Here is a 13,388-nt window from a genome sequence, read left to right on the forward strand (position 1 = left end):
AGAAAGAAGGAGCCGTTTTACATTCATAACTGCCGGGCAGCCCAATCCTGAACTGCAGCGCTCAGGTACGCAGGGCTGCAGCGGCTCTGAAAATGGCTGCCATAGCATCCACCCACAGCTGCCTCCTCAAGAGAAGGGGACTTTCATCCCCTTCCCCTGGGTAAAGCAAGTAGCCCGCAATGGGGCCACTTGATTCTATGACAACCCAAAGGTCAGAGCAGAATGAAGAGCATTCATGTTGGGCGGGAGCATTCAAGCTCCTCAGGTCCCACCTCCCTCCTGCCCCTCTCCCTCCCCAGCACACAGTATAGGCTGGGCATGATTGGGGGGGGGAGATGGGTTAAGCATATTCCCCCCCCTTACTGCTTTTCTCCTGCCCCAAGCTGTATTTCCTAGGGGAAACACACCTAGAGCCATTTGTATGCATGTTTGCATGCAATATTTCATTAAGCCCTCAGTCTGAGCATCAACTTTGCAGAATATTTGCTGAGGATACAAACACAGATGTCATTATTTTTTACCTTGTGCTGGCATATATATCCTACACTCTTCCATACACATTTTTGTGCTGATTGAAAATCTACACAGAGCATCTTACTGAAAACCACACCAAATACAGTAGTTTATTGCCTGGGCATATGCTCTAGAGCAGGGGAGTCCAAAGTTTTTGGCAGGAGGGCCACATCATCTCTCTGACACTGTGTCAGGGGCCGGGGAAAGAAAGATTTAATTTACATTTAAAATTTGAATAAAATTTACATAAGTTTACATAAATGAATATATTAAAGATGAAGTTATATTAATGAATGAAAGTCTTGCAATAGCTCAAGGCCTATAAAAGGCCTTGCATAAAGCAAGGCTGGCCTTTCCTTTGCTGCAACTACTGCATCACAGACTTGAAACAGCAAGCAGTGGAGCAAGCCCTCATTCCAGAGCTTACGTGAGAGGTCAAACAGTCGCCCTCATGCTGAGAACAGTTGCGTCAGGCCAGTGCGGGCTCCAACAAATTTCCGGAGAGCCAGACTCACTGGAGACTGGGGGCACCCTCAGGGCCGCATTGAGAGGCCTCGAGGACCACATGTGGCCCCAGGGCCAGGGTTTGGGCACCCCTGCTCTAGAGAGATGAGGCAGACAGGTGAGTCAATAAATTGTCATGCTGGGGATAGGTACAGTCTGATGACAGACTCATCTTCACCCCAAAAACACAACACTTAGATTGAGGAGCCAAGACAGACTCATAGACAAATGAAACCTCATTGATTTCACCTGACTTATGCTGAGCTAGGTACCTGTCCTCTGGCTGGCTATTTCAATGAGGATGTTTTGGTCAACAGAAAACTTGCTAACTGCTAATCTTCTGGCAAGCTACCATGATTCCATTGATAATAGGATTCCTAAATCTGGTTACAGAGTCTCTGCTTGGATCAAGAGTCTACCTCCCCCCCCCCCAGCACCTTACAACAGTAGCTATCTGTCCCAGAACAATCCATATTCATAGCAACCAACTCTGCTATTGTACAATAGCTGCATTACTTGCATCTCTTAGAACTGTGATCTCCAACATGGGATGAGCATCATGGGAAAACCCCAGGCTCAAATGCACATTGGAGAACTCTGGCAGTTACATCCTGTTATGCCAGAGCAATTCCACAGAACAACAGAAGCCATCAGTCTGATGTGTCTATCAACCACACACCTTTCACCATGTTTAAATTTGATTGGAAACATTTTCAGGAAATAAGGTGATTTCAAAGAAGATGTAGCTCAGAAATGGCAGCTTTTAATCTTAAACAAAGCAATCATGAGCAAGCCAGAAAAGATTTCAGCTCCTCGTGAGACAATAAAAGTCCACACTCTTCTTTCTCAACATCCCTAGTATCAACTGTTCTGGGGCTATCAATAGTACTAGAGAAGGTCAGTTCAATTTCTTCTCATGTCATTCTGAAATATATATGTGAGACTTGATTTTTCATTTGTTACTATCTCAGAAGCACACCTGCTCACCAAGGATACGTTGATCTGAAATCCAGTTCAGGGGACTTCAGTACACACTTCAGTATCACTAGACACAGCTTGCTTGAATGGCAAAATTAACTCAGAGATTAATCCTGCAGTAATTAGTCCTGTATTTGCTCCCCTCCTTCCTCTGAAGTATGAGCAGTAGTGGGGAAGGAGATCATTTCTCTCCTAAGACATTCTATTAGGTAGCTTGGCTCCATAATATATCAGTGCCCTGCCTAAACTGCTTTCTAATATGAACATATTTTTCTGCTTATATCAACAATGACTCTAAATGCTCTGCAGGGGTTACGTAAAATGAGCAGGAAGGAAGTTGAAGCTGGGGTGTAGACTTTTGCTGCATTTTGAGATGGAGAAACCAATGCTCTGATAGACCTTTGGAAAAGGTGATGGTGTGGGCCTCTACCCTGCCACAATTCTCTTGATAATCACTGCTCCTCCTCACCCATCTTTCCAACTCAACACAGGCTTCTTGCAGACATTTTGCAAGTCACTCAAAATGTGGTGGTTGAATGAGTCAGCGGTGTTTTGGTCTACACTGCTTCAGTCTGCAGGTGGTGGCTGGGTTGTATTCTTGAATGCTTCCCCACTAGATCACCATCATCACCATCATCTTAGAAACCACAATTCATCAAGGCTTAATGAGATCCTCTCCCTCATGTGATATGTTTGCCCTGTGCAGAAAACATGTTTTTAAAATGTGAAAAAGCAGCAAGGATAGAACTCCAAGCCAGCAGCATGAAAGGGTGAGGTGTAGAATTTACCTATCTCATTCTGTGGAGACTGGTTTCAGATCCCCAGGAAAGCGAGTTGAGAAAAATGTTTGCAGCAGCCCCAGCCAGCTAGATTGCTTTCATCTTATGAACAGATATCAGTGAGACAACAAGGCTTGCTCCATAGAAGAGGGACCGGAAAGACAGAAAGGCTGCAATCCTATGCATACTTTCTTGAGAGTAAATCCTACTGAACACAGTAGAATGGGGTTCTCAAACTGGTGGGTCACAATTGTGATTTCGTGATTGCAACCCGAAAGTGGATTGCAAGTGCTATTTGTAGACATTCTGAGGTGTGGGGAGTTCTTAATTAGCCCTCCTAATACAACACAATATTCAAGTCCTATTGAATTTACTGGGGTTTATTTCTCAGTAATTACATCCTTGGGCTGTAAGGATGTGAACCTGCCTCCTGGTAAAGATGATTATGAAGAACAACAATTGTGCACAATTGACTGGACATGTCTCTATTTTCACAGTACACTTTTTGGGAAGATATGTTTTTACTCCTGATATGTATCTTTATACTTATCTGTTTATCTTTAGATAAATTTTTGCTCCAAAGAGCTCAGAGTGGTTTACACAGCTGCTCCTCCCCTCCTTCTTGTCCTCACAACAACCCTGTGAGGTAGGTGAGGCTGAGAGAAAGTGACTGGCCCAAGGTCACCCAGGAAGCTTTGTGGCTGAGGGGAGATTTGAACCTGGATCATCCAGGTCTAAGTCCACCTCCCAAACCACTACACCATCCTGGCTCTCATCTCATCTCATCTCATCTCAGTACTGTTTCTATAAAAACCTCCAACAACATAATGAAACTGTTTCTTAAGTCAGAGGTTCACATTACGAGTTGTGTACAAATAGCCTGTACTATCTCCACCAGTGGACTGCAGTATAGATTCACAGCCAAATAGGAAAACAAAGAGTTCAAATCAAACCCCCGTCACCAGCACTGATGCAGCTGCACTAAAAAGTCATGTGCTGTATCCTCTGGTGAGTAACTAGAAGAAAGCCCACATGAAAAAAAAGCCCACACACACTTTGCCCACATGGGTTAGGGTGGGGACATTCAATGGGTTGGGGCTAGGGTAAGGGTTAGGCCATTTTTTCTGTCGGCAATTCTTGTGTAGGCTTTTTTCATAGAATACCTCTGGTGGTGTGGCCAACCTGAAGGCAAACAGGAGGTAAATAAAAAAACATTTTACTTATTTCTGTGTAAGCCCTGGGGTCATCTACGGGTCTCCTTGAACATACACCCTCTGTTTTGGTGGTGTATGTCCAAGGAAAGAAGATGGTTGGCAACCTTCAGTCTCGAAAGACTATGGTATAAGCCTACAGCACCCAGTATTCCCAGGAGGTCTCCCATCCAAGTACTAACCAGGCCTGACCCTGCTTAGCTTCTGAGATCAGACGAGATCGGGCATGTGCAGGGTAACAAAGTCCTGAAAGAAGAAGAGGTTTTAAAAAGAGGGGATAAGATCTGGTTTACACCATTGCCACTGGATCCATTCCACCATTCCCTTCCACATCCCTGGTTCCTCCCATGGACCACTTGGTTCCAACTCCTTCATGGCCACAATCCACCCTCGCATGCTGGTGTACCTGCTCCAGAGCAGGTTGTCAGATGTGGCAGCTGGGTTGCCCCTGCTGCTGTTGTTAGTGGTAGCGGCTCCGACTGGCAGCCGGAGGTGTGCTTTGCATGCTGCCATACAGCCTGTTATGATAGCAGAGAGGGTTGATAATTTTCTTTGTCACAATCCATGTATCCTAAACCTATCATCAAAAAAATAAGGACATCATCTTCCCAGTTGTGTTAAACCAGTCATTCTAAGGACCACAATTGCTGCTACAATCTATCTATTCCTATCTAAAAGGAAGTAAGCCACAATCTTTCTAATTAATAAAACTCTTAATGGTTTGGCAAAATATCAGGAAGATACTTTGCTAGATAAATAAAAAAACCCTTCTGAAATTTAAGTAACATCTCTGCCAATATAACATCAGTGGCAGGGTTCCAGGCAATATTGATTAAGTATAAAAACCCATATTATGGAGATATACTTCAATACTTTCATCTCCTAACAGATTCAGAAATGGGTAATTGTTGTGCTCCATATTGACTTTGAGACTCCAGGTTCTGGTTAGACCAAGGAACAAAGTTAGACAAAGTTAGCAGTAAAAAAAAATTTCATTTCAACTTTTAAAATTCCTTAGCATCACTGACTTGGAGCCCAATCCTGATGGGCTAGCCCACTGCTATCAAACACTGTCGCACTGCTGTCAAACACTGTTGCAAACGTGCCATAAGGCACTGGTCAGAGGCCAGCTAGACACCACCCAGCACTCCAGGCATGTGCCAGGAGATGGAGAGGTGAGTAGGAGTGTGGGGGGAGGCGTTCCAGGATGTGGGGAGAGTGGGGGAAGGTGGGGCAGGGGAAGGAACGGGACAGGACTGGTGGACCAGCCAAATACAGGTCTGCTTTACTCTGCGACAACTAAAAACAGTTGAGTATCCCCATTGCGGGGCTTCTTAGAGACATCAGGGGCCGATGGCTCCATGCTGATCAGGCCTCATCTAGAGGTGTCCAATTCTGGGTGCAGTTCAAAGAAGGGCAATGAGGGTAATCAGAGGTCTGAAAAAAGTCCTGTGAAGAAAAGTTGAAGGAACTTGGTATGTTTAGCTTAGAGAAAAGAAGGCTAGAGACACGATAAGACCTTTTGAATATCTGAAGGGCTCACATGGACGGGTGCAAACATTTGTTCTCTTCTGCTCCAGAAATGGGCTTAAGCTGCAAGATAGGAGATTCTGGTTGGATATCAGGAAGAAATTCTTAACAGTAAAAGCAGTTTGACTAGAACTGACTATCAAGGGAAGGGTTCTCCCTTGCCTGAGATTTTCAAACAGAGGCTTGATGGGCAGGAGGTCTGGTCTAGAGGGTTGAGCCTCCACTTGCCTGAAGATAACATCCGAAGGTTGCCAGTTCGAGGCCACCAGCACCGTGCGACCTTGAAGCAGCTGACAAGCTCAGCCGAGTTATTCCATCTGCTCTGAGCGTGGGAGGATGGAGGCCAGAATGTGCGACCAGATCAATGAAAGAAACATCTGAATGTTGTGGTTTCTTGAAAGATAGAACCTTTCAAATTGTAAAAATCCCTACGGGGATTTAAAAATTGCCTGCCTATGTAAACCGCCTTGAATAAAGTCCGAGGAGAAATCTGAGGACCAAGAAAGGCGGTATAGAAATACCTGTAATATGATGATGATGATGATGATGATGATGGGAACTTTTGGAGATGCTCTAGAGGGGATTTTTGTGCTTCAAGCCAGGGGTTGGACTAGATGGCATTGAAAGTCCCTCCCAGAGTTTTGAAGAACTCTATGATTATATTGTTTTAATCTAGGTACTGTATTTTTCGCTCCATAAGATGCACCTGACCATAAGATGCACCTAGTTTTTAGAGGAGGAAAACAGGAAAAAAAATATTGTGAACCAAATAGTGTAATAAAATATTTAATAAACTATAACAGAATAACATTTGAACCATGTAAAGTGAACAGCAGTGCAGTGTTGAGGGGAAAGTGTTTAAAGTGTAAGCAGACTTGCTCATAAGCAAGTTAAATAAGAGGGAAGGAATGGTGTAAGCTGAATAAAGAATACATGGACTGCATTCAGGAGAGAGAAGCAGGGGGCAATTCTAAGAGGGAAGACGGCTTGTTCCCTTGTAACTGTGCTAGTGGTTCCCTGAGAAAGAACACAGAGCCCTCTTCCGCCTTCTGATCTACAACTAGAGGTGTTTCTTTCCAGTGAGTGAAACAGGATTACAGCCTAAGCCTTACTGACCCCAATGGCCTTATGTTTGAGTAAGGTAAATAACATCATTTTCAAACATCTCTACCCATAATCACTTATTTCAGTGATTTTCAACCTCTCTCATCAAAAGGCACACTTGACATGGCACTAAAAAGGTCAAGGCACACCATCACTTTATTGAAAATTGACAAGGCACACTGTGCTGCCAATGGGGGACTCCCATCCCCCCAACGGTCCTACTAATATATGACCCTCTCCCAAATTCCTGTGGCACAACTGGGCACACCAATGTGCATGTCACAGTGGTTTAAAATGACCAGTTTGGGATTTTTAGACCGCCTTTTTGGTTTATGCACATTTTACCATCCTGACCCCACTCATCCATCTGTAGGAAAGAGAAGAGGGGGATCCAATAATAAAAGGACTGAATGGAGGGGGGGGAGGGAGATGATGGGGGTCAGTGGGGAATGGTGGAAAGGAAGAGGGTCTAGGGCTGCCCTCAGCTCCTCTAGAAACAGTGAGGCAGTCTATGATGAAGCACTCTATGAGTGTAACTTGCAAACTTCCAGAAGGCAAGGATGCTGTGCAAGCCACGTTGGGGGGGGGGGAGGTGGAATCTGCTGCCACAAACCTCGCCAAGGCAGAGAAGGATGCTGCAGCAGCAGCAAGCTCTGGAGGCTCAAAAGCCCAATCCTATCCACACTTTCCTGAGAGCAAGCACCATTGACTATAATGGGACTTACTTCTGAGTAGACATGCCTAGGAATGGGCTGCCAGGTTGCAATCCTACCCACGCTCTCCTGAGAGTAAGCTCCATTGACTGTAATGGGTCTTACTTCCGAGTAGACGTGCTTAGCCTTGGGCTCCAAGAGCACAAGCCCTGCACCCGACAGAGGGGAGCGCCAGACAGACACCCAGGCTGGCCACTGGACAGAAGGATGAAGCTGGTGGTTACAGAAGGAAGGGAGAGAGAGAGGGCACTGCAGCCACTGAAAGGTGCAGGCTCCCCCAACACGCACAGGAGAGATCAGTGGGGTGCGGTGCAGTGGGAGAGGTCTTGGAGGGGGCGCGCTTGGCACCAGCTGCAGATGCTCGCAGGCTGCGTGGAGTGAGGCGGAGACATAACTGGCCCAGCAGAGGTGGCCGCAGACGCCCCTGGCAGTGCGGCTCGTTTTGGCTGCGGCTGGGGGCAGCCCCCGGGGCTGAGGTCGGCGGCGGAGCCCGGACAGCCCTTCAGTGTCGCCAGCAGCAGCAGCTGCGAGAGCAACGCAGCGCCCAGTCCCTGAAGCGAGCGGAACGGCGAGCGCCCGCAAGTCCCCTGCATGGCGACCAGCCAGGGGGCAGCGGAGGCATGTGGCGGGCAGCGCTCAGCTGCCGCGGGAAGAGGGGCTCGCTGGCTGGCACGCGCTCTCCTGCCTGCGGTGGGGCAGGAGGCGGCCCGCGCTCCCACATGACAGTATTTTTTTGCAGTATTCGCTCCATAAGACGCATACACTCCCCCCCCACTTTTTGGGGGGGAAAAAGTGCGTCTTATGGAGCAAAAAATATGGTATTTTTAAAGTTTTATTCTATCTCTAGCCTGTTCGTCAAGTAATAAAGCAACTAAAAAACTTATATTTCTAGTTGCAACCCTATTTATAGATAAATAATCTAACTGTAATTACTCTCTTAATTAAAACGCTATTTAAATGTTATTAAAATCAGTAATTGACAGAAACAGGTGATCTTTACTAGGACAAATTAGGGTTGCAATCCTCTTAATCCTCTGGTCCCACAAGTTTTGTAAGAACTAGGCCCAGAATTACAATCCTGTGTATACTTACTTAGAAGTTAGCCCCACTAAGTTCAATGAGACTTAATCCCAACTGTAAGCATGCTTACATTTGTACCCACAGAAGGCAACATGAAGGGGTTAATATGTTTGACATTAAAAGAGTGCCACTTTCATTAATAGTTATATGCTGCTTTTCAAGAAAAGTTCACAAAGTGTTTACATAGCAAAATAAATAAAATGCACTTTCAGGCACAACTGAGAGTTTGAAATGCCATTTCTAGCATATGCCAAGCTGGAGCTATTGGATATGCAAATAAGGGTAGCATTAATGGTCGTTTTTTGCTTCTTAAGATTCTTTTAAGCCCTGTAGAGTTAACAAATTGCTCAGTTGACCAACTGCTTCTGACATGCATGCTTCTGGATGTTACCCTCGACACCCTTGCACTTAATTTTGATTAAGCTTCTATATTAGCGTCATCCAATAAACAATTCCGCCAAACAACAATTAGCAAGCTATAAATTAAACATGCTTGATGCACAGGTATAAATTAAAATGCCAGGAACTCAAGCAGGCTACATTAAATCACAATTTAATTTTTGGTCAAAGTCAGTCTTCTGTTATTAAAGGACAAGCTCAGGAATCTGGCACTCTGTAATTCTAAACACACACACCTGCCAATTATGATCACCACCTGGCCAGATTTTTAATGCCTACCCTTTTGTTTTAATAGTTTATTGTTTTGTGCTTAAAAAAACAATAAAATAAGGTGATCCTCCTGTCAGGGCCCTAAATATTCTCAGTCAGGTCGAGAAAAAAAGGCAGCAAAAGCAAAAAAGAAAAGATGAACTCTTAACAGATTTTGCAGGCAACAGATCTGCCAGCATCACCCAATTTTATAGAAATCCATGCCACAGAAAGAAATACTTTTGCACCCCAATGAAGGTTCGTCACCAAAAGGAACAAGCATATAGAGACAGTATTTCCATAATAAATCCCACATGTTGTCTGATACTCTGTTCTTTTGTTTCTCAGACATCTCACCATCCAGGATAGCCATTTGCTACCATTTTGCAACCAAAGAATGATGTTGGTCCCTCAGACAGCATGACTGGAATTGTGCTTTTCAAATCTTAGACTATGCCTTGCGACATAAAGAACATTCTCTGCGGCAATATCAAACAGGTGAACAAATCCAGGATAGTGACCTAGCAACATAAATTCCCAAGAACAAGGGCAATAATAATCTGATAACTCCTGGTGACAGCCAAGCTGGGAATTTACCAAGGTAGTAGCGGAGAGGAAGCCAAGGTCAACTGGCTAATGTAAGGAAGCCACCGCGATAGCCCATACTGGGTGAAAAAGCAGCCTATAAGTATTTAATAATAACTATATACATAGAGGCATTCAATCCATTCTAACCATTCCATCACCTGTTGATGCAGCAGTGCCACCGGAGTGCATGCAACATCCTGTGGGGGCACTCATAGTGATCTCCTTTGGGTACGGGAGTATTTGATACGGCTAACTTTCACTTTCCATAGGGCTCCATGCATTTTTTCTTTCCAGTTTTTTGGCCATAACTTTTGACGAAAAGGAGCAATTTCAATTCTGTCTTTTGCATTGCATTCCGCTGGACAGTCTGCATCCAACGGTGTATGGCATGATGGGCTAGCTCCTAATGCCATGATTTTAGTGCATCACCCCCCCAGCACGTTATCCCCCCCGGCGCGCGCCCCCCTAGCGACACCACTGGGCCCAATCCTATCCAATTTTCCAGTGCCGGTGCAGCTGTGCCAGTGGGGCATGCACTGCGTCTTATGGTGGGGCAGCAGTCACAGAGGCCCCCTTAAGGTATGGGAACATTTGTTCCCTTACCTTGGGGCTGCATTGCAGCTGCACCAGTGCTGGAAAATTGGATAGGATTAGGCCCTTAGCTGGCATAAGTCTGAGTGGACCTGAGAAGGTGGATCCTCAAAGGGAGTAGGATATTGGTGGAGGCACTGCTACCAATACTGCTCCCTTCCAAGCCTCATTCTGTATCCCCATTCGATGCTGATCTCTTTCCCGTTCCTTCCCCCCTGTTCTGCCCCCCCCCCATCCCTGCTGCTGCCTAACTCACCTTCCTGGTTCTGGCAGCAATCCTCCCATGCTGCTGCTGATTGCAGCAATGCTCTTAAAATGGGTGTTAATATACACTGCACCTGCTGCCAACCCCATTTTACGACAGCGCAACTATGTTCCACTGTCATAAACCCCTCCACAGGCCAGCCCAATCCTGCATAGAATTGGGCCATCAGTCTCTCATTTCCCAAACCCTCTGGCATCTAACATTCAACGTCATTATGTGTGGATAAAGTTCAGAACTGCATGCCAAGCCATACCCCCATGAAGTGTTGTTAATAATGAAATTTATATATTGCTTTTCAATAAAGTTCAGAAAGTGATTTACACAGTAAAATAAACGGCGAGATGGTTCCTGTCTCAAAGGGCTCACAATCTTTTAAGAAAAAACAAAAAGACACAAAAGAGACACTAGCAAACCAGCTCCACTGGTTAACAGCAAGGCTTCCCACAGCCCTTACAGTTAGCATATCCAGCCTCCAAATACATCAAAATGCAAACCAGTATATTATCTCTAAGTAGGCATTTCATGCCATTATGCTATCTCCAAGGTTTTCAGGTAATCTTAAAGTAATACAATGCAATACACTCATTTTTCAAGACAAGAGATCCAGAAACCTCACAACACAGCCAGCTTAGTACGAGAGTCAGCGGCATTTATTTTGATTTCTGTTTTTATGTCTTTTCTGTTTTTATGTCTTTCCTATACCAGACTGAAATCAAAAGTAATTCTACACCTGGAGTTTAATCTTAAACAATAATGAGTAAACAGCTTTCATTTGATCTGGGCAAACCTGCAGTGCGTTTGAGAAAAGTGCCGGGAGGCCTCTGGCATTATTGAGATATTGGCAGAGACTTTTCTCTGAGTTACAGAATGGGGGGGGGGGGGAGACCCCTCTTAGCATTTGCAAAGGCTGTTACAGCAGATTAAGTTTACATCAGTGATGTGCTTGATTTTCTCACTTCATTCTACAAATCATTTTTTGGGGTTTTGGTGTTGCCAACCATGAAAATTAAGATAGTTTACAAAGCTTCAATAACACCCTTTAAAGCTGTACCTTTCCATAGGAATAATGCAACTGATTCTCAGCTACAACAATCTCTTACTGAACTACTGTATCATGGCTGGCAACAGGAATGAGCAAAGCCAGATAAAAGCTTGCCTCTCATGTCAGGTCAAAGGCCCCCAAACATTATAATGGCAACTAAGCCATACTAAATCAAGGACGGAAAATATTTCTCTCAAGAAAATAGATATTTTAAGGGCTTTTAATGCACAAAATGTATTACAATCATTATATTATTTGCAGGGGTTTCAACTTCAGAAACCTTTGCCATTTGAACAGGTCTTACTGTTATAGCCTACCTACCATCAAGCTGGCCCAGGACTTCCTGATGCCTGAGACAGAATGCCAAATGTTGCCCCCCTTACCCGATGATGTGCCAGCCTCTGCTCCTCCCTTGCTCTGGCTCCAACTGTTCTAGCTCAGCACTCCACACTTCCTCCACACTGCCTCTTCCTCTCTCTACTTCTCTTCCTTTTAAATCCAGGGAGTGGAAGGAGGACGAGCAGTGGAGACAAGCAGGTGCTAATTGGGAATCCCTGCTAATTGGGTAAGAGGCACTTTTTCAAGTGGGTGCTCCTTTTTTTAGCAGGGGGAGAGTAACTGGCCCTCCTCACCCCAGCAGTGTCTTTTCTAGTGGCTCCCTGCTGGTGTTCTTTTGCATCTTTTTAGATTGTGAGCCCTTTTGGGACAGGGAGCCATTTAGTTATTTGATTTTTCTCTGTAAACCGCTTTGTGAACTTTTAGTTGAAAAGCGGTATATAAATACTGTTAATAATAATAATAATAATAATAATAATAATAATAATAATAATAATAATAATAGGTGGACAGAGATGGGCCCTGACCAGCAATTTGGTGCCTGAGGCAACCATTTCAGTTGGTCTCATGGATGGGCCAGCCCTGCCTACCATTATGAAAGTCAAGGTGATATAAATAGAGTTTAAATTGAGAGAACTTAAGTGTGAATCACATAAATCCCACAAATTCAAAATTTGGCAGAAAATGTGACTTTTCATATTTCACTTGTGAAATTCTACGTTGAGGCACTTTTTTTAAGGCAGTAATTTCAAATATCACTTTGCTGGATTTCAAACATATTGTATGTTTAGATAAAATTCCTTTATTCAGCAGCTTTCATAATTGGGAAGGCAGGAAAAATTCAAATACATTTTAATTTTGGAGCCTGCTTGAATTAGTAGAACGTGTGAAATATTTTTCAAAAACCATTTCTATTTTAGAAATGGCTCAGCATTGTTCCATTTAGGCAAAAGAGAAAGCTAAGAGCCAATTTTTAATGACGAGTTATACACTTTTGTTAAAAGAGCAACACTTGTGTTAAGAAGGGGAATAATAAGAGCTTCTTCAAATATGTTAGAAGCAGGAAACCCGCCAGAGAAGCGGTTGGCCCTCTGGATGGTGAGGGAGGAAAAGGGGAGATAAAAGGAGACTTAGAAATGGCAGAGAAATTAAATATATATATTAATATATATATTAAATACTAATTAATTTAAATATTAAAATTATTAATTAAAAATATTAATTAATATTAATATATATATTAATATATATATTAAATACTGTTAATAATATTAATAATAATAATAAATGAGTTCTTTGCATCTGTCTTCACAGCAGAAGACCTTGGGCAGATACAGCTGCCCGAATGGCCCCTCCTGACCAAGGAATTAAGTCAGATAGAGGTTGAAAGAGAAGATGTTTCAGACCTAATTGATAAATTAAAGATCAATAAGTCACCAGGCCCTGATGGCATCCATCCAAGAGTTATTAAGGAATTGAAGAATGAAGTTGCTGATCTCGACTAAA

At 43.9% G+C, this 13,388-nt stretch overlaps 1 protein-coding gene and 1 pseudogene across 1 annotated transcript in view; both read right to left on the reverse strand.

The window, feature by feature from the left end:
* The window catches only part of ALK (ALK receptor tyrosine kinase), a 690,171-nt gene that overhangs the window by 486,673 nt on the left and 190,110 nt on the right, over nucleotides 1-13,388 (reverse strand). The window lies entirely within an intron of this gene.
* Nucleotides 4,119-4,237, reverse strand: LOC136637265 (5S ribosomal RNA; annotated as a pseudogene).

Source organism: Tiliqua scincoides, chromosome 1 (assembly GCF_035046505.1).
Source record: "Tiliqua scincoides isolate rTilSci1 chromosome 1, rTilSci1.hap2, whole genome shotgun sequence".
NCBI classification, from domain to species: Eukaryota; Metazoa; Chordata; class Lepidosauria; order Squamata; family Scincidae; genus Tiliqua; species Tiliqua scincoides.